Source organism: Podarcis liolepis (genome assembly GCF_965112155.1).
Source record: "Podarcis liolepis genome assembly, chromosome: 1".
In the NCBI taxonomy this organism is placed as follows: Eukaryota; Metazoa; Chordata; class Lepidosauria; order Squamata; family Lacertidae; genus Podarcis; species Podarcis liolepis.
In genome coordinates this window covers 62,672,641-62,698,171 of record NC_139554.1, presented here as the reverse complement: position 1 = coordinate 62,698,171, position 25,531 = coordinate 62,672,641, and the positions used below count along the sequence as shown (strand labels likewise).

At 43.5% G+C, this 25,531-nt stretch overlaps 1 long non-coding RNA gene across 1 annotated transcript in view; it reads left to right on the top strand.

Annotated features, from left to right (window-relative positions):
- LOC310696740 overlaps positions 1–25,531 on the top strand; it is a 44,914-nt gene that overhangs the window by 8,006 nt on the left and 11,377 nt on the right. The window contains exon 2 of the long non-coding RNA XR_014520705.1: positions 25,419–25,484. This is a non-coding gene — a long non-coding RNA (uncharacterized lncRNA). The remainder of the gene's footprint in view (positions 1–25,418; positions 25,485–25,531) is intronic.

Genomic DNA, 25,531 nt, shown 5'->3' with positions numbered 1-25,531 from the left:
AATCAGCTTTATTCCTTTTCCTTAAATTCATTCAGCTTCATTTAAATTTTCTCATATCAAATTTGAAGGGGAAGTGGCAGCAACACTCTCCTAACAGCTTGTAGAGATCTTGCCAAAATTCTTGACTTCCTTCAGAAATTCAACCCAGGCAGGAATCTCGATTTCCTTTCTTATTAATGTAAGATACGGCAGTGATTCCATTCACATACTCCTCAAACTGTGCCTGCTTCCCCTTTCAGCTTGTTGAGTTCTGTCACTTTGTTTGGTCGTATGAATGGGTTACGCATTGGCTGAATGTAAGTGAGGGAGCATTCTGCCTTTTCAGCAATTTTATTAGACGATAATCTGGCCAGCTACAGAACTGACCACACAATATTCAAAAATACATTTTAACCATGACCCAGCCAAAATGAAGCACTACGGTCACCTTCAGACAACCAGTTTATTAGACATTTGCTTTGATTTGCTTGCTCAAAATTTGTGCAGGTGTTATGGTTGAGTGATACTTGTCACACCCTCTACAGTGCTTTTATTCATAATGCTGCAAAAAGTAAAACAAAAATGAAAGTGGATTTGTTGTGCAAGAGCACTGTGCCATTGCTACATCACAATGTACCTGCTATCTTGGGGGTGGGTGGTTATGAGATGCACTTTATTGCACTGTGAACATATGCTGGCATCTACCTGAATGAGTGCTGAAGTCTGAAACCAGCCTAAATCCTGCTGATATCAGATGCATTAAGTTTGATAAGGCTGCAATTCTAAATGAACTTACCTTGAGAGCAAATCCTACTGAACTCAATGGGACTTACTTCTGAGCAGACAAACATAGGGACACACTGCTCAGTGGTCTTTAAAAGTGTTTGTGCTCCAGGTTATTTACTAGATGCAGGCCATTCCAGTGGAGGAAGATTTAGCCAGTTAACTTTTTCAATGAGGATTAGGCATGATTAAAAAACAACAACACTTCCTCTCTGCAATAGCCTAAGGATGATAAAATGTGACTCCAAACTCTAAAGAGAAAACAAGAATGTGTGCTTTGGGGTGGGGGTGGGGGGAAGAGCTCTGCATTCTGTTGCCCAGTTAAACAAAGGCTCAGTTGACTTGTTTAACTGAGGCCCCATTAAAACAGATTTCACTGTGGGTCACCTGGAGTTTAAAAAGTCCAGGAAGAGTGCAGAGGAAATATTTTGTTATGCGCTGCTAGCAGGGGCTCAGGAGTAAATGAACTATTGTACACGGAGGGCTGGACTTCTTGGATACAACCACTGATATGGGGGAGACTTCGAAGCAAATCGGAACAAATCTGTTCTTTATTGTCTCGCTCAGACAGGGCTGCAAAGAATATTTAAGGCTCCTGGGGGAATTGAGAAGCAGAAGTAGCTCATTTTATGCCATAGTTTGAGCAGTTTAACCAAGAAAGACCTGGACATTTTTTAAAACACACACACACACACTATCCTGCCTTTCCTCCAATGTGCTAAGGAAGTGCATGCTCCCTTTGTATTCTCCAAGTAACTCTGAGATGGTGAGTTTAGGACAGGAGTCAGCAACCTTTTTCAGCCATGGGCCAGTCCACCGTCCCTCAGACCATGTGGTGGGCCGGACTATATTTTGGGGAAAAAAGGATGAACGAATTCCTATGCCCCACAAATAACCCGGAGATGCATTTTAAATAAAAGGACACATTCTACTCATGTAAAAACACTCTGATTCCCGGACCATCCGTGGGCCAGATTGAGAAGGCGATTGGGCCGCATCCGGCCCCCGGGGCATAGGTCGCCTAACCCTGGGTTAGGAGATGGCAACCAAGTGAGCATTTGTGGAGATTTCAACTTTGGTGTCCTTCTTCCATCTACCACCCTCACCTCTGTCCCACACTGCTTTCTATCTTGTCCTTCAGTGCAGTATGAAAGTAGCTATTTTGAAAAAAATCTTTTTATGAAAGTAGTTATTTTTACTCCTGGATCAGGATAAATTGCCTCAGCCAATCACCCATTCCCAGCACCCTTCTGAGTAATACCCCTCCCCACCCTCTCACTATATATAAGGGTCTGGTGACTTCTGTTTCAGTGTATCTGAAGAAGTGTGCATGCACATGAAAGCTCATACCAATAACAAACTTAGTTGGTTTCTAAGGTGCTACTGGAAGGAATTTATTTATTTATTTTATTTTGTTTCTACATGTAGCATAATTAAACTATGGATTTTGCTAGCTTGGATGGCTTAGAAAGTTGATTAGACAAAATCATGGAGGATAAAGCTATGACAGAGGCAATATGCCAGAGTTCCTCATCCACCTAGAGATGGTTCCATGTGCATTATATTGATTGATTGATTGATTGATTGATTGATTTGATTTATATACCGCCCTATACCCGGCGGTCTCAGGGCGGTTCACAGAACAATATCAACATGAAAACCCCAATATATATAATCAAAATAAAAACAATAACCCAATAACACACACATCCTTTATGGTCAAGATACAGGAGCAGATCACCCGTATTGACTTTGTTTTCCTTTGCCAAGTGTTAGGATGAGTGCAGCTGGTTTCTGCACCAGACAGAATGCCAAATACACCCATTTGTCCCATGATTTCTCTCTTTCCCCAGTGTTTGATCAAAACCCCTCAAATGTGAAATTGCCTTACGAAATATAATTTGTCATTCAACATTCTGTAAAGCTGTGTGCATTTCCAGTGTACTATCTTCATGCCTTTCCTTAGTAGGAGTCTGGTTCAGAACTGAAAGAGTCCTTGGAAAATGGGCAGCACTTCTTCCAACTTTTTCCAGTGGAAAACCTCTCTGCCTTTAATGGCCTGCAACAGACTCAAATGCAGGCGAGGGGAGGGAGGCAATTTCCTGACCATTGGTCCCCACAGTTCAATCTTCTTAGGAATGTTGAAACCCTGCTGAAAGTTGCTGCCATAGAAATCTGTATATTGACATGGCAGGACTCATTAAAAGGGCTTACTTACACTTCTGTTTCAGAGTGACTTGAATACAAAAGAACAGCAATGATGCTGATTATAATAGAGCTCTGTAAATAAATCCCTGCCCTGTCGTGTGCGTCTGGATTCTGTCACTGGTGATAGCCTCTCATTTTCATGACCACTAACATTCACAAAGGTTTGATGCAAATAGCATTGCTGCATTTAGTGGGTTAGGATCAGCCCAAAATTCATGGCTGTTGTGAAGTGGGGAGGGGGGGGGAGCCTTCACACACACACACACACACACACACACACACAATTTTATGTCATTAGAAGATTTAAATGATGAAGGAGTCCTCAGTGGTTTCCTTTGGCCAGTTACAGAGTAGATATTGATACTAATTGACTAGCTAATTAAGCTAAACTTTTCTCTCCCTCCGAAGGAAAATAGTTAATCAAATGAGATTCAAAGAATGAACGGAGGCCACACATATCGTTAACATGTCTGGATATTTCTGGGTATGGCATTTCTTAAATTTCTCTAAATTACATTATGGTTGGGTAGAGAGAGTGGTAGGAAAGAGGGGAAGCACACTACCTCCATCCTTAAGCTCCAGGAAATATTTAACAATGCACTATTTCTATGAGTGGAGGAGAAAAGGAAGGGGGTAGTATTCAACACTAGTCCTACTCAGAGTAGATCCACTGAAGTTAATGGCTATTACTGACTTGGGTTTGTTAATTCAGTGGGTCTACTCTGAAAAGGACCTTGTTGAATCCAGCCCAAGGTGTTTCTTAGAGAATTTGCTTGTTTACCCTCTTCAGTGACCTGCAATGCCTTGGTGTGTATCCTGTTTTCCAAATCTGCTGACCACCTGCAGCAACACCCCTGCCATTTTTTATACTAAGACAAACTTTTTGCTAATTCAGTGTCCTGGATAAATTTAGGCAACATACAAAATTGCTAGACAAACATCTAGTACTCTCCCAACAAGCCAATATAGCCAGACTCTGGAACACCACATGTCTGCATTTATAGACCATAATTAGTCTTTTTTTCTTTCTTTTCTTCTTCTGCTGAGGTAATTGGAAAAGAGGAAACTCTTGGAATTAAACCACTACCACCTCTCCTGGCTCTCACACTCATATGTTATTAGCAATGTTTGTCAGAGTATAGTTTTCCAGATTATTTCCTTCAAGAGGAAAGGACTGATAGAAGGTATACTTCTGTTGAGAAGGAAGCAGATGATCTTTCTGGCTCTGAATCATGACCACAGCAGGAGGGGTGTACTTCGCTTCACCTCTTCACCAACCCCCAACCTATCCACTCTTTTATCACTGCTTCCCTTCTCATGGCTTTAAAATTTCTGTCAGAGTCTTGAATATGGAGTTAAGAACATAAGAGTCCTGCTGAATTGGGTCAAAGGCCCATCTAGTCCAGCATCCTGTTCTCACGGTTTCCTACCAGATGCTTATAGGAAGTCCACAAGCAGGATATGAGCACAACCACATTCTCTCCTCCTGTGATTCCCAGCAACTAGAATTCAGAGGTGTGCTGCCTCAGACAGTAGAACATAGCCATTGTGGCTGGTTCTCTGAGAGGAAAGAGTTGTGATTCTGATGCAATAGTCACAACAGTGCATGCTGAAATTCTAACTGCGCCATATATTTCAGATGGTGACCTTCAGCACATCTCTCTGTGCCGTGGTCAACTATGAAATGACTGAAACAGCTGCACCATATGTTATGGAGTCATAGTCAGGCCTGGGCCAGCCTAGTTATTGTGGTTCCTGTGGGGAGGAAATAGAAATTGGGTGTGGCGACAGGTTCAAGCCAAAAGACACTCTCTCTGCCCTAAAATATATGATAGCAGATGTAAGAAAAATGTTCCTTCCAACCTAATCTTCTGCGTACAACAGGAGCCACACGCTGTGCCTGGGGTGGTCTCCAAGGTCTGAGTTAACCATCAGATCACGTCTTGTAATGTAATCCTGGACTCTGCCACAGGCTCCAGCTGTGCATGTATTTCCCATAAGCAGGGTGTCATAATTCATAAGCTAATAACTAATAAAACTGCCCTGCATTTGTTCAAGGGAGATTTCCAAGCAACACATTGTATAATGCCTCTGCCCAGCCATTGGTGGAATGTAGCCGCCCCCCCCCCCGCAAAGGGACAACAGCAGCTGTTTGAGCACAGCATCGCACCAGCTTCGAACAGGAAGTGGAGATACACAACACTTCCAATAAGAGAAGAAACCAGACTGGAAAGATCTGATTAGAGTTAACTGGAAGCGGGTCAAAACAGCTGGAAGAAAATGCCTGCATTTGTGGAAGAAACTTCTCCCCACGTTAGGGATCTCAGTATGTGATCTTAGTTTCAGAGGGCACATATTGATGGTCTACTCTCTGAAGGCCATATATATGTGAGATGTGCTTTGTACATTCCCATGCAGGATAGGACCCTTCCTCTTTCCCACCTGCCTGCTGCTGGGTGTGATGCTCTGACTATTCTACTGGTCTAGAAGAAAACAGCATGGTGAGCATACTTGAACTTGACCATCCACATAGTATACTATCACTCCTGCTCAGGCATCATCAACCTGGTGCCTTCAAGGTGGTTTGGATAGCACATTCTGGCTGGGGTTGATGGAAGCTATAGTTGAAAGCACCTGGCGGCCACCAGGTTGCCCAAGGTTGCCCAAGTTGATCTTAGTAGCACTAAGCACAAATACTTGGTGCTTAAAGGTAAAGGTAAAGGGACCCCTGACCATTAGGTCCAGTCGCGGATGACTCTGGGGTTGTGGCGCTCATCTCACTTTACTGGCTGAGGGAGCAGCTGTTTGTCTGCAGACAGCTTCCAGGTCATGTGGCCAGCATGGCTAAGCTGCTTCTGGTGAACCAGAGCAGCGCACAGAAACACCGTTTACCTTCCTGCTGGAGCAGTACCTATTTATCTACTTGCACTTTGATGTGCTTTTGAACTGCTAGGTTGGCAGGAGCAGGGACCGAGCAACGGGAGCTCACCCTGTCATGGGGATTAGAACCTCCGACCTTCTGATCAGCAAGCCCCAGGCTCTGTGGTTTAACTACCATAAATCTTGGTGTTGCGCTCCATCTTAATTGATTTGTTGAATACTCCTGGCCACCAGCTTCTCTTCATAGGACCACGGATGGCTTTCAAACCAGATGGCAATATAAGACATGATACAGTTGAAAGAGTTCACTGTCTCCTAAATTCCAGCAAAGGCTCTTAAAGAATCCAAAACTGAACACTGTGATCCCTCTCTGTGGGTTTCAACGGGCTGTTGATCTATCGGATAACACATTCATGGAGCTGAAAACAAGTATTTATGCAATGAGGTCGAACCAAATGAAATTTATTATCACTCCCCAAGATTACTCATTTCCCAAAACTTCTGTCTTTTGACGCACACTAGCTCATCCTAACTCCCCATTTTCCTGCCGCCTTGTCCTCAAATTAACAAACAACCTTCTTTTCTTAACTCTTTTTCTTGCGTCACATGTTACTCCTAAAAAAAAAAGGCCCAATTTTGTTTCAAAGTGCCAAAGCTGTGATGTTGGAATTAGTTCAGGATCAGAGATACAGTTGGGTTAAGCCTCTGCATTTCCTAAACTCTCTTATGTAATAGCAATCACTCTTCAACCTGAGGCGGCTCTTCTTCAGTGCTCTGAAAAATGTACAGCTTGAGCCAGTAACATTTGTAATCTCTGGGAATCATGTGGGTGAATGGTACTATCCCAAAGTGAGCTCATTCTGTGAACTGTGCTCTCCTGGATAAAATGCACTTATTGCCACACTTGCAATTGCTGGCTTAGAGTCGCTTTGCATATTGCTCTTTTTTTCTTTTTAATATGTAAACTTCATGTGTTTTAAGTGTACTCCTAAAAATGTGAAATGCAAATATACATACATTATACATCATTACAGAGCAGCGAGTGGCTCCAGTGCCCTGTTGTCATTTTATAGTAAATCCAACTTGGCCTGTGCAGAATGTGTGAAATAGCACAGAGTCTTCTGTTCTGATAGGTTATATTTCTAAAAAAATCAGAGTGCTAAATCCTGGTGTATAAGAAGGTGAGAGGAGATTTTTTTTACCTTGCAGGCTGTTATGTACTGAAGTTCTCACCCTGGGCCAGCAGGGGGATACTGTAGATAGTTTTCACCCAGGTCCACACATGCAAATAAAGGATTGAAAGTGACATTCAGTGATTGGATAGTTACAGAAAGTTGTTACAGTTGCATTGTAGTGGAGCTCTATATAAGCAGGCTGGCTGAACCCTTCAGTTCAGTTCAGGCCTGTGAATAAACAAGAGCTGTTTGAAGAATCGCTGTGTTGTCTGATATGTTCACCCATAACTTAACACGGGCTGCATTCATTCAAGCTTGGCCAACCCTGGCTTTGGAAACAGCAGTTCAGTCGCCTTCAGTTCCCACCATCCACCTACTTTAGAATTTCATCCTTAAATTTTCAAAATACTACCTATTTGCACACCTTTTAATTGACCTGATATCTGCTATTTACTTTATTCAGTAAAAATTTGGTAGGCGTGGACAGAATGCAGAATTAGTAGAGTCTATAAGAGAACAACTATCAGATATACAGAACTCAGAAGCCACCCCCTCGAATGCTGAAGCTTTCAGAAGCCCTTTTCAAGACATTATCTGATGAAGCACCACAATAATGATGGGTCAGCCAACTTCCAATCTGTGTCAATTTAATTTGCATTTATTTATAACTTTGTTCCATCCCATTCCACCTGTTTTAATTGGTGGATTAAAAAAAACCTCTACGAAAATGTGCATTTAAATATGTATTCTTAAATGCATGTTTAAACACAAAACATGCATTTAAATGCTATTTTATCCATTTGTGCATTTCTAAAGGTATTTTATGCCAAAATATGTTTCCCAAAAATCAAAGCAGGGCTTCTGCTGAAGGGGTTCAAGAGATGTATCCTGGCTGCAATTCCTGTCTGAAACCCTGCAGAACCCTGCAGAATCGGAATAGGCAGTACAGTACTGAGCTGGATTGACCACATGTCTGGCTTGATATAAATTGATTGATTGATTGATTGATTGATTGATTGTCTCATAAATTAAATTGATGAAATGAAATGAAATAATTATCTATATGGCATTCAAGGTTTCTTTAAAAAGACAGCTTCATGTGTTCAAGAGGGAGAGTTGACGCATTGACTACTGACTACTAAGGAACTCAGGAACTTGACAGGAGGCCTGGATGCAGCCCTCCCAGACTTCAGCCAGCTTCTGACAAGGTATCAGATAATGGAGAGATACATTGCAATTCCTATTGCAAGTAAGCAGCCCCATCAGAGAATCTACCAGAGCCAAACAATTGCGCAGATTCTCCATTGTATTTTCCTATTTACACAGTGCTAATTTATTTGACTGGGGCCTTCTGTGGACAATTAATTGTGAGGAAAGTGCTAACATGTTAGCTCCCCTCCAATATCCTATACTGCTGCAATGGATTTCCTGCCGTTTCGCAGTCAAGGGAAGCTCAGTACTGTGTCTTTAATTAGTAAACAGAAATTAGTCTTAAATGGAAATTAGCTCCTCGCATGCTGCTGTTTTACCTTTCAACCCCTGTATGTGTTTTTCTTTGGTCTTCTTCTTCTTTATATGGAACTCTAGTCAGTTAGCACCAGATTAGTGGTAATTTTATTAACTGCAAAACCATCCAGTTTTATTTGGATGAATCTGCCTCATTTTTCTTCCCCACATCTGCTCAGCAGCTGCAGGCACACCGTTCCCAGGGGCTTGGCCTAATTTGTAGAATTACAGGGGTTGTGCCTGGCAATAGAGAAGGTCTATTAGTGCTGCTCATGTTAAAAATTGCAAGCTTGATGCCTTCCACATGCTTCTGTTTTATTTTCGTAAGCCTATGCATGCTGGAACCATAATTAACCTTCCAGAGCAATTTCTCAATGTGCATAACTTACTTACTCATTAACAGTTGCTAGTTGCTTATAATGTTTTCTCATGAATCATGCAAATACTGTGGGATTTAGTCTTCAAAAAATATATATGTGAATGCTAAATTTCCATTCATCTGAATCGCAAGACTTGCTCAAGCATTCAAAAACTGGGTTCAGTGAATATGTATATATGTGCATGTAGGGGGGGGGGATTTCAGTTTCAGGCTTAGCTCCTAGCATAAGATCTTGCTGGATCAGGCCAGTTGCCCATCTAGTCCAGCATCCTGTTCCCACAGTGGCCAACCAGATGCCTGTGGAAAACCAGCAAGCAGCATCAAGCACAAGAGCCATCTCTCTTTCTGCGGCTTCAGAAAGAGGCATTACTGCCTCTGCCTGTAGGGCAGGCAGAGGCAAATTCCACCCTCCAGATGTTTGGGGCTACAATTCCCATCATCCCTAGCTAACAGGACCAGTGGTCAGGGATGATGGGAGTTGTAGTCCCAAAACATCTGGAGGGCTGAGTTTGCCTATGCCTGCTGTAGGGGCAGAGCAGTTACCATGGCTATGCTCTTTCCCTTATGCTCTTCTTATCGTTTATGCTCTTCTTATCCCTTCTCCCCTTATGAATATTGAAGGCCTCAACCAAGCCCAGGTATACAGTTGTACGTGCAGGGGCTCTGTTCATGCATTCAGGTGAAGAACTGAGGTTAGGGATTAGTGCCTACCATCCCCCATGGATGTTCAAATCAATGTGTACATTGAGCAACCAAAAGTGACTCCAGTTGAGCCACTATGGCAGTGTTTCCCAAACTTTTTTGGGCAACGGCACACCTGTTTACTGAAAAAAAATCTCGCGGCACACCACCATTAAAGCCCCGCCCCGTGACGTCAGCGCGCAGCGTCACGCCGGGAGGGACGCACGAAAGTGAAAGTTTTTTCCCTCCCCCTTGCCGGGGAACCTCCAAGCTTTGGGGGTGGGAGGAGGCAGCAGAGCGAGGGACTGAGGGACGGCGGCAACTGAGGCGGCGGCGGCTGTTGTGGTGGTGGCGGCGATAGCGGGCGGAGGAGGGGGCGGCGGCGGGGCTTGAGGAGCCGTCGCCGGGAGTTGCTGCTGCTGTTGTTGCTGCTGCTGCCCGGACATGCCGGCCTCCTCCTCCTCCGCTGTCTCGCGCTCCTCCCTTTTGCACGCGCTGCCCCGCCGCTCGGCACCACCACCGCGGAGCCGCCCCCGGCTCGACGCGGATCCTCGCCGCCGCCGCCTCTCACCGCCCGACTCGCCCGCCTCCCTCCCACGGCACACCAGCCAATGTCTCACGGCACAGTAGTGTGCCGCGGAACACCGGTTGGGAAACACTGCACTATGGGGCAAGTCCACTGAAGTGAGAGAAAGAGAGATATTAGTCATCAACAAAGTTTGCACAAGACCCATAGTCAAGGTCTGGTTGAAATGTTTTGATTCCCAAAGCATTACAGTAGTGCCCCGCAAGACGAATGCCTCGCAAGACAAAAAACTCGCTAGACGAAAGGTTTTTTTGTCCGCGATTTGCCTCGCAAGACGAATTCCCCTATGGGCTTGCTTCGCAAAACGAAAACGTCTCGCGACATTGTTTCCTTTGTGTAAAAACCGTTAAAACCAAGGGTGCTTAGCTTGAGCAGCTGCAGTTGCGACTTGGCTTCGAGGAGCAACTGTTAGCACGTGGTTTGGTAGCCTTTTATCAGACTTTGCTCACTTTTGAAGATTTTCCAAAACTTTTCCAGAACTTTTCCAGAACTTCTCTTTCATCCATTTGGTAAGTTAAACTTTTAAAACTTTTTGGGGGGGTTTTGGATTTTGGGTTGGGGTGTTTGGGATTCAAGGACTTGGTGTTGGGAAGGGGTTTGCGATAATCTGGGGGCTTGTGGGCCTTTTTGGGGAATTTTTATGATTTTCTGTGACCATTGTGCCAGGTTGCTTATTTTTGAAAATTTTTCTGAGTTTGAATTTCTGAGTGCTGGCTGGCTAGGGGAACAGTGGGGGAGGTTTCTGCAGAAATCTGGGGGCTTGTGGGTTTTTTTTGGGATTTTTTATGATTTTCTGTGACCATTGGGCATGGCTGTTTTTTTTTGAAAATTTTTCTGAGTTTGAATTTCTGAGTGCTGGCTGGCTAGGGGAACAGTGGGGGAGGTTTCTGCAGAAATCTGTGACCATGTGGGGGTTTTTTGGGAATTTTTATGATTTTCTGTGACCATTGGGCATGGCTGTTTTTCTTTGAAAATTTTTCTGAGTTTGAATTTCTGAGTGCTGGCTGGCTAGGGGAACAGTGGGGGAGGTTTCTGCAGAAATCTGGGACCATGTGGGGGTTTTTTGGGAATTTTTATGATTTTCTGTGACCATTGGGCATGGCTGTTTTTTTTTGAAAATTTTTCTGAGTTTGAATTTCTGAGTGCTGGCTGGCTAGGGGAACAGTGGGGGAGGTTTCTGCAGAAATCTGTGACCATGTGGGGTTTTTTTGGGAATTTTTATGATTTTCTGTGACCATTGGGCATGGCTGTTTTTTTTGAAAATTTTTCTGAGTTTGAATTTCTGAGTGCTGGCTGGCTAGGGGAACAGTGGGGGAGGTTTCTGCAGAAATCTGTGACCATGTGGGGGTTTTTTGGGAATTTTTATGATTTTCTGTGACCATTGGGCATGGCTGTTTTTTTTTGAAAATTTTTTTTTCTGAGTTTGAATTTCTGAGTGCTGGCTGGCTGGGGGAACAGTGGGGGAGGTTTCTGCAGAAATCTGGGGGCTTGTGGGGGTTTTTTGGGAATTTTTATGATTTTCTGTGACCATTGGGCATGGCTGGTTTTTTTTGAAAATTTTTTTTTCTGAGTTTGAATTTCTGAGTGCTGGCTGGCTGGGGGAACAGTGGGGGAGGTTTCTGCAGAAATCTGGGGGCTTGTGGGGGTTTTTTGGGAATTTTTATGATTTTCTGTGACCATTGGGCATGGCTGTTTTTCTTTGAAAATTTTTCTGAGTTTGAATTTCTGAGTGCTGGCTGGCTAGGGGAACAGTGGGGGAGGTTTCTGCAGAAATCTGGGACCATGTGGGGGTTTTTTGGGATTTTTATGATTTTCTGTGACCACTAGGCATGGCTGTTTTTTTTCAAATTTTTTTTTCTGAGTTTGAATTTCTGAGTGCTGGCTGGCTAGGGGAACAGTGGGGGAGGTTTCTGCAGAAATCTGGGGGCTTGTGGGGGTTTTTTGGGATTTTTTATGATTTTCTGTGACCACTAGGCATGGCTGTTTTTTTTCAAATTTTTTTTTCTGAGTTTGAATTTCTGAGTGCTGGCTGGCTAGGGGAACAGTGGGGGAGGTTTCTGCAGAAATCTGGGGGCTTGTGGGGGTTTTTTGGGATTTTTTATGATTTTCTGTGACCACTAGGCATGGCTGTTTTTTTTCAAATTTTTTTTTCTGAGTTTGAATTTCTGAGTGCTGGCTGGCTGGGGGAACAGTGGGGGAGGTTTCTGCAGAAATCTGGGGGCTTGTGGGGGTTTTTTGGGATTTTTTATGATTTTCTGTGACCACTAGGCATGGCTGTTTTTTTTTGAAATTTTGTTGTTATTTTTTGAATTTTTTTTTGTCTGGGTGGGGAAGCAGTTGGGGAGGGGTTTGCAGCAGTAGGGGAGGGGCTGGGGGAGCAGTTGAGGAGGGGTTTGCAATTTCTGTGTTATGGGTGGGTTGGTGCGTGTCTGTGGGAGCAGTTGAGGTTTTTGAAGACATTGGTGATTTTTGAAGCTTTTCCTAAACTTTTTTTACAGCCATTTGAGGTTCCTGAGGACTTCGGTGGTTGATTGCTGAAGCTTTTCCAGAACTTCTCTTTCATCCATTTGGTAAGCTCAACTTTTAAAACTTTTTTGGGGGTTTTTGGGATTTTGGATTTGGGGTTGGGGTGCTTGGGATTCAAGGCCTTGGTTCTGGGTTTTAATTTCTGTGTGGTGGGTGGCTGGGTGCTTTTGTATTTTTTGGGTTTGAAGCACATCACTGATTTTTTTTTCTGTTTCTGAGTTTACAAAGGTAGGACCTGTGCTGCCATGGGACCCAAGAAGACTGCTCCTGCGGTGGCCGGCGAGAGGAAGAAGGAGAAGGTGACGCTGGAGATGAAGAAGGACATCATTCGGAAGCACGACGGCGGAATGCGTGTGACGGACATCGCCAGGGAGTACGGCAGGAACCCATCGACCATCGGGACCATCCTGAAGATGAGGGAGAAGATCATGGCGACTGATGCAGCCAAGGGAGTCACCAGGATCGTGAGGAACCGCCCAGCTGTCCTGGAGGAGGTCGAGAAGTTGCTGCTCATCTGGATAGAAGAGAAGCAGCGTGCAGGGGACACAGTGTCTGAGGCCGTCATTTGTGAGAAGGCCAAGGCCTTGCATGCTGACCTCATCCGGGATCAGCCAGGAACCTCAGCCGAGCCAGAAGTCTTCAAGGCTAGCAGAGGTTGGTTTGACCGGTTCAAGACGAGATCTGGCATCCACAGCGTGGTCAGGCATGGAGAGGCTGCCAGTTCTGATGTTCCTGCGGCTGAAGACTTTGCAGCGGAGTTCCTGGAGCTTGTGAAGACGGAGGGCTACGTTCCGCAGCAGGTCTTCAACTGCGACGAGACCGGGCTGTTTTGGAAGAGGATGCCCAAAAGGACTTTCATCACTCAGGAGGAGTCCAGGCTGCCTGGCCACAAGCCCATGAAGGACCGTCTGACCCTGCTCTTCTGTGCCAACGCCAGCGGCGACCTGAAGATCAAGCCCCTGCTGGTGTACCACTCGGAGAACCCACGGGCCTTCAAGAGACACAAGATCGACAAGGAGCGGCTGAGTGTCATGTGGCGATCCAACAGCAAGGCTTGGGTCACACGTGTGCTGTTTGTGGACTGGGTCAATCTTGCTTTTGGCCCTGCTGTCAAGCAGTACCTGCTGGACAACGACCTGCCGCTGAAGGCTTTGCTTCTGATGGACAATGCTCCTGCCCATCCTAAAGGCCTTGAGGTGGACTTGTTGGAGGAGTTCAGCTTCATCAACATCATGTTCCTGCCGCCTAACACCACGCCACTGCTCCAGCCGATGGATCAGCAGGTCATCGCCAATTTCAAAAAACTCTACACCAAGGAGCTTTTCAGGCGATGCTTCGAGGTGACTGACTGCACCACCATCACCCTGCGGGAATTCTGGAAGGACCACTTCGACATTGCCACCTGCTTGAAGATGGTCAACACGGCCTGGAAAGGGATCAGCCAGAGAAATTTGAATTGCGCTTGGCGCAACCTGTGGCCGGACTGTGTGGCACCAAGTGACTCTGATGCACCAGAGTCAACAGTGGTGCAGGACATTGTTGCCTTGGGGAGGACCATGGGCCTGGAGGTCACGGAGGAGGACGTCTGCGAGCTGGTAGAGGGGCACGACGACGAGCTGACCACCCAGGAGCTGGTCGAACTGCAGGCAGAGGCTGCGCTGGAGCAGGCCTCACTGGAAGAGGAGGAAGCAACTGGGGAACGGCTGTCCTCCGAAAGACTGAGGGACATTTGCCAGAGGTGGAAGGAGGTGCAGACTTTTGCAGATCTACACCACCATGAGAAGCACGTGGCACATGACGCTGGGAACTTTTATGATACGAGGGTCATGTCGTATTTCAGGGAGCTGCTGAAAAGGCGGATGAAGCAGCAGACAATGGACAGGTTCTTGACCAAGAAGCAAAGAGTGGAAGAGGAGCCTTCTTCAAGTGCTCCCCCAGAGTCTTAGAAAATGTCTGTATACTGTACTTTGTTGATTTTTAAATGTATTTCTGTCATGTTTATAAAGTTTATTTATTTTCCCTTCAATTTTTGAACTGCTCTTTACAGTATGTGTGACTTTAAAGAGCAGTTAATAAACTGTTGTTGTACCAAATTTGGCTTTGTTTGGACTTTTTTTGACCATAGGAACGCATTAATTGATTTTCAATGCATTCCTATGGGATTTCGTGCTTCGCAAGACGAAAAATTCGCTAGACGACAAAAATTGCGGAACGAATTAATTTCGTCTTGCGGGGCACCACTGTAAATCAAAATGGTGTCCTTCCTACTAATCAACCTGGGTCAGAGTCTGCTGGGAAGTTTTCATGTGGAAGCCTAATTGAAATGAAGGGAGGTTTGCAGTATTTCTGTTGTCAAGTGGTCAAGCACTTCTCATTCTCCTGAGTATTTTTATTCTGTCTTTTCTGCATATCTATTTTAGAGACTAATGTACAGAACTCTGGTTGGACACTATGAGAATAGAACCGTGGACAAGATAGGCCTTTGGCCTGATCCCCTTGTTGGCAAATGTTCTTTGATGAAGCTCAGTTGGGGAGAAATTCTCACTAGGAGTTGGAAATAGTTTATTGTGCTGGATGCTAATTCACAACTGGGCATTAGTAAACAGATTGTATCTCCTGGCCTTGGGTCACATATTTACCATCTGGTTGATTATTCCATTCCATTCCGATTCTTAATTAATTTTATGTCAATATCTGTATCTGTCTATTGCCTAAATTTTAAATCAGCAGAATGGCTATTTATAGACAGATCTTCGAGGGAGGCGGGGAGAGGAAATGAATGATTGATGACTTTTTAATAACTTGCAAGCAGGACTCTTAGCCTTGGTTGTCATCTTTGTTTAACCAAGTTGATATATTATATGTGCAGAAATGAATGTGAAGTAATGGGAACAAGCCCAAACCAGTCACAAGATGTTTGGAAATGTTAATGCGTTTTGGTTTAGGCAGAAGTCTGAACAAATTAGCAGTCGTGAGAAACATCCAAAATGTGTTTGGGGAGGTGTGGGGTGTGTGGAGAGAAAGTCGCATCCTTTGACCTAAGTTATTTTAGTTCTTCCATTCCAAATACTAACTATGCAATATGAAATAAGTACAGTGGTACCTCAGGTTTACATATGCTTCAGGTTACATACGCTTCAGGTTACAGACTCCGCGAACCCAGAAATATTACCTCGGGTTAAGAACTTTGCTTCAGGATAAGAACAGAAATTGTGCTTTGGCAGCACGGCAGCAGCAGGAGGCCCCATTAGCTAAAGTGGTGCTTCAGGCTAAGGACAGTTTCATGTTAAGAACAGACCTCCAGAACGAATTAAGTTCTTAACCCGAGGTACCACTTTACTGTATAAACCCAATCCACAGCCTTGTGCTGCACTGGGATGTGTGCATGCCATGGGTGGCTTACCGTCCCTGTGGGTGACTGAGGAAATGGGAACCAAACTGGGGAGAGGGAGAGCTCTGGGCGTACTTCAGTGTGCCTGCGCTGGTGAAGGATTGTCCGATTGGGTTCACTCCATACAATAACTATAAACCTGCTGCAATAACGTTTTTTTCTAAAGCTAAGGCTAGTTTAAACTTGAAACAGCACCATCGACTTGAACAGAGCTATTGGGAGATGTGACCTTCGTCCTGCCAAGATTAGCACGGTTAGTTTCAGATAGATAGGGAGGTAAGAATGGGATAAAAAGAGGAGCTCCAAAGTAGGGTGCTATTCGTTTCCTCAGAAGCACACTTACTGTCACTAGCCTTTCAAAAAAAGATTACAAAATACGTCAAATGCATCATCAGGTTTTAATCCTCTGTGTTTATGTTGTTCTTGTTTTTTGAATGACATTGTGACAGCATCTCTACTTTCAGTATTTTCCCAGTAGTGTCTAAACCATGGGTAGGCAAAATAAGGCCTGAGAGCCGGATGAGGCCCAGTCGCCTTCTCAATCCGGCCCGCGGACGGTCCAGGAATCAGTGTGTTTTTACATGAGTAGAATGTATGCTTTTATTTAAAATGCATCTCTGGGTTATTTGTGGGGCCTGCCTGGTGTTTTTACATGAGTAGAATGTGTGCTTTTATTTAAAATGCATCTCTGGGTTATTTGTGGGGCATAGGAATTCGTTCATTCCTCCCCCAAATATAGTCTGGTCCCCCATAAGGTCTGAGGGACAGTGGACCTTATGTTTGCTGGCTCATGTGACTTCTTTGTTTGCCTTACATAAAGGAAAGGTCCAAACAATGATGATGAGACCCTGAAGCAAAGAGCATTTCCTTTGCGAGTGTTGTTCTCCAGAATTTGTGATGGATGGCAACACTGAGTTTGGAAAGGTAATCTAATCTCTACGAATAAGTAACAAGGAAAAACAGAATTGTTTGCAATTTGGCAGCACCTAACGCCAGCAATCTCTATTGTTATTGAAGGATTTCTTTCCCCCCTTCTTTCAGAGAACCCTGTTAACCAGAATAATTCAGTTTAGGAGAATCTAGTTTTCCATGTTTGTTTGTTTGTTTGTTTGTTATTTCATTCCATTTAAGAACAGCTCTGTGTGAAACACCTCAGAGTGATTTAACCATAGAAACACATATTAAACAATTTCATATATTTAAGCGTGTGTGTGTGTGTGTGTGTGTGTGTAAACAAAACATACAAAGCAGCAATTTTAAATCCATTACAGGCATAGGCTGGTATAAACTTTTTATAAATGTTTGTTATAATGTAATTATTGGACTCCAACTCCCACCAGTGCCAGCTATGTTGGGCAGCAGTTGGAGATTATAGGAGCTGTAAATTTGTGGGGTGCCAGGACCTCCCTTCTAATTCCTCGGTGCTAGATACTGCTGTCTTCTTCAACATTGAATTCGCTTGAAGAGTGCTTAAAACTGGGGAAAATTCAGAGAAAAGCAACAATTGTCATAAAACTGATGCACAGAAATATGTTTAGATAAAGACACGTGTGGATAGCTTATCCAAAGGACAAGGTTGAGAAGTCATTACACAAGTACCCGAATGACATACATGATTTCGGAAGCGAACTATAGTTATGTGTAGTGAGGTTGCTTTACAAAAGTGCTGGTATGAAGTTCAGAACCACAAAAATATTCTGGAGACTGATTGCATTAAAGCTACTGTGACTAGAGAATGATGGATATCCAACCAGAGCTGAATGGTGAACAGTGTTTCCCTTTGTAGGAATTAACTTTGGCCAGCTAGATAAGGTCAGATTTGTTAGAGGGGTAGTTGTAACAAACCACTTGAATAAGTCAGCTCTATCTATCTATCTATCTATCTATCTATCTATCTATCTATCTATATTAATGGTACCAGAAATGACTAGATCCTGCCATTAACCTCTCTACAGAACCAGATTCTGCAAGCTTGAAGCAAGCAGAGTACCTCTTAAATGCTCAGGTGCTCAGGAAATGCCAGGAAGAGCATAGAAGCAGGGAGTATATACTGAGGCCCAGGAAAGGGGAAACAAGAAAAAGGAAGAGGCATTCAAAAGGAATGAAACTAGAATGACAGAACAAGCTGTTTCAGGCCCTGACACCGCATCACAACACACTCCAGGCTCAGTCAGAATGGAACCATTAAAGACTGCCTCACCAGAACAATTTAATTTCCAGTCCTTTGGAATGTAGTCTTAAATGGATTAGGCCCTTCAACCAATTTGGAGAAGTCTCTGGTTTACATACAAAACCTAGTACTTTAATCTATTCTATCAGGGATCAGACTGATGAAATCCTGATGTCACTTCTATGAAGTGGTAGAAGCCATTTCATGGGGAAGAAAAAAGAGGATTTATGAGGAGACTCGATGTAATCGCTGCAGTCAAAAACCCTGGGAACCTGGAATTAGCTTTATCACATCTTTTCTGACACTCGAAAAATCCTATGGTTATGGCGTTCTTTTAAAAAAATCTAATCAGAGACCATCCTGTTGTACGGCCTTCCTCAACTTGATATGCTTGGAGGGCTAATGGGAGTTGTAGTCCAAATATCTGGAGGGCATCAGATAATGAAAGGCTGCTGCAGTAGGCCTCCATGAAGAAAAATTGTCACAACTATAATCACCGGATTCTGGTTTGACTCTTCAAAAGGCCATTACACAAGCTCATTAATCTAGGTTGGTCAATGAGCAACAAAGATAAATTGAAAAGGCTCTCAAGCCCAATCAACAGATGCCAGACATAGACACTTTGCATACTGCAGTTAGAAGGTTACAAAAAACTAAACATGGACAGCCATATAAGCAAGCATGAGTGGCTTCCACTGCTTTCATCTGGCCAGAGAAGCAATTTGGCAAAAATGCACAAAGAAAGGTCACTTTGGTAGCATGTTGGTTCCTTGCTGGAGCCCACAAAGGTACAAAACAAAACTATTCTGAAGAAATTTCATTCCTAGAAGAACGCAACAAACCCTCATCTTTCATAGATGTCTTGATGAAAGAGAAACATATCTATCATCTGAGTTACCTTCAAAAATAGATACAGGAACAGTTACAGCTGCTCCAGAAAATTGCTACAATTTTTGGGTGGAGTCCAGCGAAGTTGCTCATGAGTTGATGACTGTACAACCCTGCCAACCACTACAGCTGATTTGACTCAAAAGCTGTGAATATAAAATAATTTCACCGGAAAGATAAATGGATAAAATATCGCCAAAGGCACAATTTTTGCACAGGAGGAGGCTTGTATTCCAGATATGGGAGCTCAAAGAACTGCCCAGACTAGTGCAGGGACTCCTCGTTCCTTGTGAAGTGGAGGCAACGAATTCTTCATACTAAGGGCATGCTTCAATTTCACACAAAAATATTAGATTTGTAGAACATCTAGATGCTAAAACCTCCTTTTGAATGAATAAAGAAAGAAAGAAAGAAAGAAAGAAAGAAAGAAAGAAAGAAAGAAAGAATTGAATACAGTTTCCATTATATTTTTGAAATGTTTTCAGAGAAAGGGAGATGTAGTAGAAAAAGTTAAGTTCTGTCAAGGTAGGTGATGTCATCAGGTAGGGACAGCTTTGTATATGGAGTTAAGTTAGTTGTAATAAAGCACTTGAACAAGTCGGACCTGTCTCAGCTCTCTTAATAATGCACACTTCAGTTCAAATGAAGCTGCATTTTCTCCCCAGGATAAACAGAGTAACAGGAGGAACACGAGACTTTATATGTCCAGTATGGAGATTCCTGTAGGTTTAAAACTAGCAATTAGATATTGCAATTAGTGGAATATAAATATGGCTCTAAGATGTAATAGGCAAAAGTTAGGCAGGAAGGAACAGTGGAAAGTTTGTTGGGTTGTGAGAGGCAAATAGAGAGAATGGGTTTAGTTTATGCTCAGTCAACTATGGAAATAATGACACCCTGTTTCATCATATGTGCTTAATTTCTGAATTTGGAAGAAATCAGAGCTCCAGAATAGTGGCAGTATTTTGTAAACCAGATTGCAATATAAATTTAAAATATCAACCGGCAATCCTCCCTTGAAACAATGTAGTATGTTTTAGCAGGTAGCCATATTTAACTTTTTCAGTCATTCACCTTGGTTCTTCTCTAATTAATTCAGTTAAAATTCCATAGATTGACCTTGATTAGGTCTGTACGGAAGGAGGTGGGCTTTCAGGTATTTGGGGCCTGAGTCACCGAGGGCTTTGGACACCAATGGGAGCACCTTGAATTGGGCCCAGAAATGAACTGGCAACAAGTATAGACTTTTTAAAGCAAAAGTTATGTGAGATCTAAATGGAACCCCAGTCAGCAATCTAGCTGCTCCATTTTGGACTGAATCATCTTCAAGGGCAGCCCCATATAGAGTGCATCACAATAATCCAATCCCAATGTTACCAGAGCATGGATTATGGTGGCCAAGTTATCTCACTAGCTGACAAATCGGCCAGAGTTGGGGAAAAAGGCACTCCTAGCCACCAAGGCCATCTGAAGAATTGTCAACAGTATTGAAAGCCACCAAGAGATCAAGGAGAACAAACAGGGTCACACTCCCATCTCACTCCCAATAAATGACACCAACAAGGGCCACCAGGGCAGTTTCAGTGCCATGATCCGCCCGGAAGCCAAACTGGAATGGATCCTGGAAATGACATTCCACAGCTCAATGAATAATGTGTTAGAATTCCTGCTCCATGACTGCAGTCATGGGATTGTTGTCTATCACATGATGGTATATGTTTTGACTCCACAGAGTGGGAAGTGACAGAGACAGGATGTTTGTGTTACTGTGTTCCGTGAAGTGGGACTATTGTCCTTTGTTCTTTTTCTCTTTGCTGTCTGATGCTAGAGAGAGATGGAGCCATGTTGCAGTGCTCCGTGTGTGTTTATATGTAAATAAAGTAGATTAGCCAAAATGCCGAGTCGCTGAGGTCTGTCACGCATAATGCGCAAACTCTGCGGATCCCTAAGTGTGCCGGTGTCTGTTGGCATCGGTCGCTGTGATGTTTGGGCTGAAGAAAGCTCTTGAAGCTTCCGAACGATCGACCAGGAGGGAGGGAACATGCCAGTCGGGCATGTGTCTCTACCAGGCTCCTACTCGAGTGTAGGCCTGAGCTCCTGACAACATGAACATAACAGTAAAATTATGTAAACATCAAATTTATGTAAGCATTAAACATAGCTTCCCCAACTCTCTCTGTGCCCTCACAGTAGAGGATCAGGAGACCTATTAGAACAGTATGGGGTGAGGAAGAGAGGGGGAGCATGCTATCAGGCAAGCTGAGACAGCAAGATCCTGAATTTCACCCATAGAAATGGGTGTTATCAACACACTGATCAAATGGGGTGTGTGCATGGGAGCTTCAGTGGGGAGAAGACAAAGTCCCATTGTATCTGCAAAAGTTTGCTCCTGTAGCACTTTATTTCACTAGTGTCTGCACTGTGGCACCATGCATGGCACCTTGGGTATGATCCAAAGTGAGATGTTTGATATGAATGGTGGATGGTCTATTAGTGGTGATCACTGTGGTGCTGATATTCGGAGTGTGTTTGTCACCCATCCATAACATACAGTCCATGGTTGAAGAACTATAATGAATCTATATTATGACCATTTTCCTGTGATGGCTTGATAGGAATCAGTGATATGGTACTTGGGCAACACTAGTTTAGGATAATTTCTCTGCCTCTGTGGGTTTATGCCTCCACATTTTCATTGTTTTGACTAAGCTTAGAGGTTTCATTTTATGTAATACTTGATGGCACGGTGCAAGTTCTATGGAAAATAAACATAATTAAATACAATGTTATTTCTTCACTGCAGCCCACCCTTGGGTAAATTTAAACATCACTGTAAGCAATTACAAATTTTGGAATCAATTGTAGGTGGAAAAAACCCCCACCAGCAGTGGGACAAATTTGTTTCCAGTGAAAGTTTCTTCAAGTTAATGATGTCTTGGAAACTGCCTTTTGGGAGAAAAAAACACCTCAGCTTGCATGACAGGATTGATTGATTGTGATTGTTTTATTCTATTCATCAGTTCTGGCCTCTTGCAACACCATTTATTTCAGGAAGATTTGCACTGATTAAACTTAGATTCATAAGAACAGCCTAATCAAGCTCACGATGAGTCTGAGCATGTAGAGGGAGATGTTTGACTGACCCTCCCCAGTGTAGCCTGGTGCCCGGTAAATGTGCCATTTTCCTCCCATTTGGAAGAAATGTGTTATGAGTACCACATTATTTGCTTTCTCCCCCTGCAAGCAGCAGGTTCGTAGTCTGGGGACACTTCTGGGTCCAGCATTGTTACTTGAGGCCCTTGGCGGCTAGGAGTGCCTACGGTATTTCCAGTTATGGCCACAGAAATGACTTGGTCATGATATTCCATGATCTAGCAACTTCCAGGCTGGATTCTTGCAGTGCACTCTATGTGGGGCTGCCCTTAAAGACGACTTGGAAACTTCAGTTAGTAGGAGGGGATATTCTCTATGGCAGCCCTTGAGTTGTGGAACCGCCTCCCCACAGAGGCGTTTCTGGTTTCTTCACCATACAGCACCTGGCAAATGCTGAAGAGACAACCTCTTTAGCCTGGCCTTTGACACCTAAGATGTGAGTTTTCATTGTCCACCTTATTCCTCTGTATGTAATCTATTTTAACTGTTTTTAATCTTGAATTTTAAATTGTTGTAACCTGCCCTGGGACCTGTTGGTGAAGGGTTGGCAACAAATGTAATTATGGTAATGATGGTGCTGATAACAATGATCATATAGGGTGAATTAACATGAAAAAAATTGTGACGCTATATCTTTCAGGAATTTCAACAAGTATAGCTTTTCTCATCCTTGTATGCAGGGTCAAAATTAGCATCCCCTATCATCTTACTTAGGACGCGGGTGGTGCTGTGGGTAAAACCTCAATGCCTAGGACTTGCCGATCGTATGGTTGGCGGTTCGAATCCCCGCGGCGGGGTGAGCTCCCGTTGCTCGGTCCCAGCTCCTGCCCACCTAGCAGTTCGAAAGCACTCTTAAGTGCAAGTAGATAAATAGGGAAGGTAAACGCTTTTATAGCGGGAACGTAAACGGCGTTTCCGTGTGCTGCGCTGGTGCTGGCTCGCCAGCTGCAGCTTCGTCACGCTGGCCACGTGACCCAGAAGTGTCTTCAGATGGCACCGGCTCACGGCCTCTAGAGCGAGATGAGCATGCAACCCTAGAGTCGGACACAACTGGCCCGTATGGGCAGGGGTACCTTTACCTTTATCATCTTACTTATCTTACTTACTTACATCTGCTTATTTAACTTATATGCAGAATTCATCGTGCGAAAGGCTGGGCTGGATGAATCCCAAGCCGGAATTAGGATTGCTGGAAGAAATATCAACAACCTCAGATAAGCAGATGACACAACCTTGATGGCAGAAAGTGAGGAGGAATTAAAGAACCTTTTAATGAGGTCGAAAGAGGAGAGCGCAAAATATGGTCTGAAGCTCAACATAAAAACCCCGAAGATCATGGCCACTGGTCCCATCACCTCCTGGCAAATAGAAGGGGAAGAAATGGAGGCAGTGAGAGATTTTACTTTCTTGGGCTCCATGATCACTGCAGATGGTGACAGCAGTCACGAAATTAAAAGACGCCTGCTCCTTGGGAGAAAGGCGATGGCAAACCTAGACAGCATCTTAAAAAGCAGAGACATCACCGTGCCAACAAAGGTCCATATAGTTAAAGCCATGGTTTTCCCAGTATTGATGTATGGAAGTGAGAGCTGGACCATAAAGAAGGCTGATCGCCAAAGAATTGATGCTTTTGAATTATGGTGCTGGAGGAGACTCTTGAGAGTCCCATGGACTGCAAGAAGATCAAACGCATCCATTCTTAAGGAAATCAGCCCTGAGTGCTCACTGGAAGGACAGATCCTGAAGCTGAGGCTCCAATACTTTGGCCACCTCATGAGAAGAGAAGACTCCCTGGAAAAGACCCTGATGTTGGGAAAGATGGAGGGCACAAGAAGAAGGGGACGACAGAGGACGAGATGGTTGGACAGTGTTCTCGAAGCTACAAACATGAGTCTGACCAAACTGCAGGAGGCAATGGAAGACAGGCGAGCCTGGCGTGCTCTGGTCCATGGGGTCACGAAGAGTCGGACACGACTAAACGACTAAACAACAACAATCATCTTACAGCAGCCATAGCAATGCTGCTCCATCAACCCTCTTTTTTAAAGAGACCCAACACTCCGAGTAATGCCAATTAGTTATGTCTAATTTCCCATAATGCCCCTAATCTAGCATCTCTCTGAGGAATTGTGGGAAATTTAAAGGATGGCTTAATCCAGCTGTGCAGCACTGCTTAGCCTTAGAGTGTTGCCATCACAGCCAGGCCCACCTGCCCAGATTCTCTCATTGGCACAACTATTAAAAGTATGTTAGTTATTTTCTTCTTTGTATCTGATCACCTTGTGAATCACAAAACATAAGTGAAGAGGGCAGCACCAGAAGAAGCAAAAAAAAAGAAGTAGTGAGCCTTGTTCAGCAAGTATCAAGGAGACATTTTTTAATTTGGCTTGCCAACACGTTTTTATAAAATTTTGGTTAGGGATAGGGCTGGATAAATCTGTCAATTCCAATTCTCTCAATTTCTCATTTTCCCAATCAGTATTTTAGTGAGATCACCACCAGAAATTCCTCAGCATTTTATTGTGAATTTCTGCTAATAAACATATGTTTGTATGCCGTTTTGACAAAGGTATACATTTTTGCAAGCAATTTTGCTTTATTATAATGCTTTTTGTATGCTATTTTCATGAATATATTCAGTTTTATGTATGCTTTCCCTCAATATATGCAATCATTGTTTGGTTGGGGGATCTGTGTCACAAAATTTGGATGTGTGCAGGTTTTGAAGGGAGGCTCTCCTTGTTTTTGAAATTGTGATTTTAGGTAGGTTTGCCTTTGAATCCAAACTGAATTAAATTTGTTCATAATCCCTAGTTAGGGATGTCTGGAAATTTGATGAGGTGGTAACATTATTACAAGGACAAAACAACACTTTGTATGATATACTTTCATGTTGTTTAAAAATATGTAAATCTGAACCAAAAACAAACATAGAATACATAATTATTTAAATAGTAACATGAATGCATATAAAAGCCTTTTGCGGAAAAAGCAAATAAACAATTGGCTACAGATTTAGAAGATGAGGATCGTCAAAGCCACATTCATATCCAGTTTATACATGATGTTCAGATGTTTCCCTTTGTAAAAAATGTTATGTGCTTTGCTTCCAGAAGAAGAAATCCATGACCTTCTTGAACAGGACAGCCTACATAATGACGATCGCATCCCCCCTACAGGTATGCAATCTTCCTTTAACTTTATGCTTTTGAGTTATTACATGGTT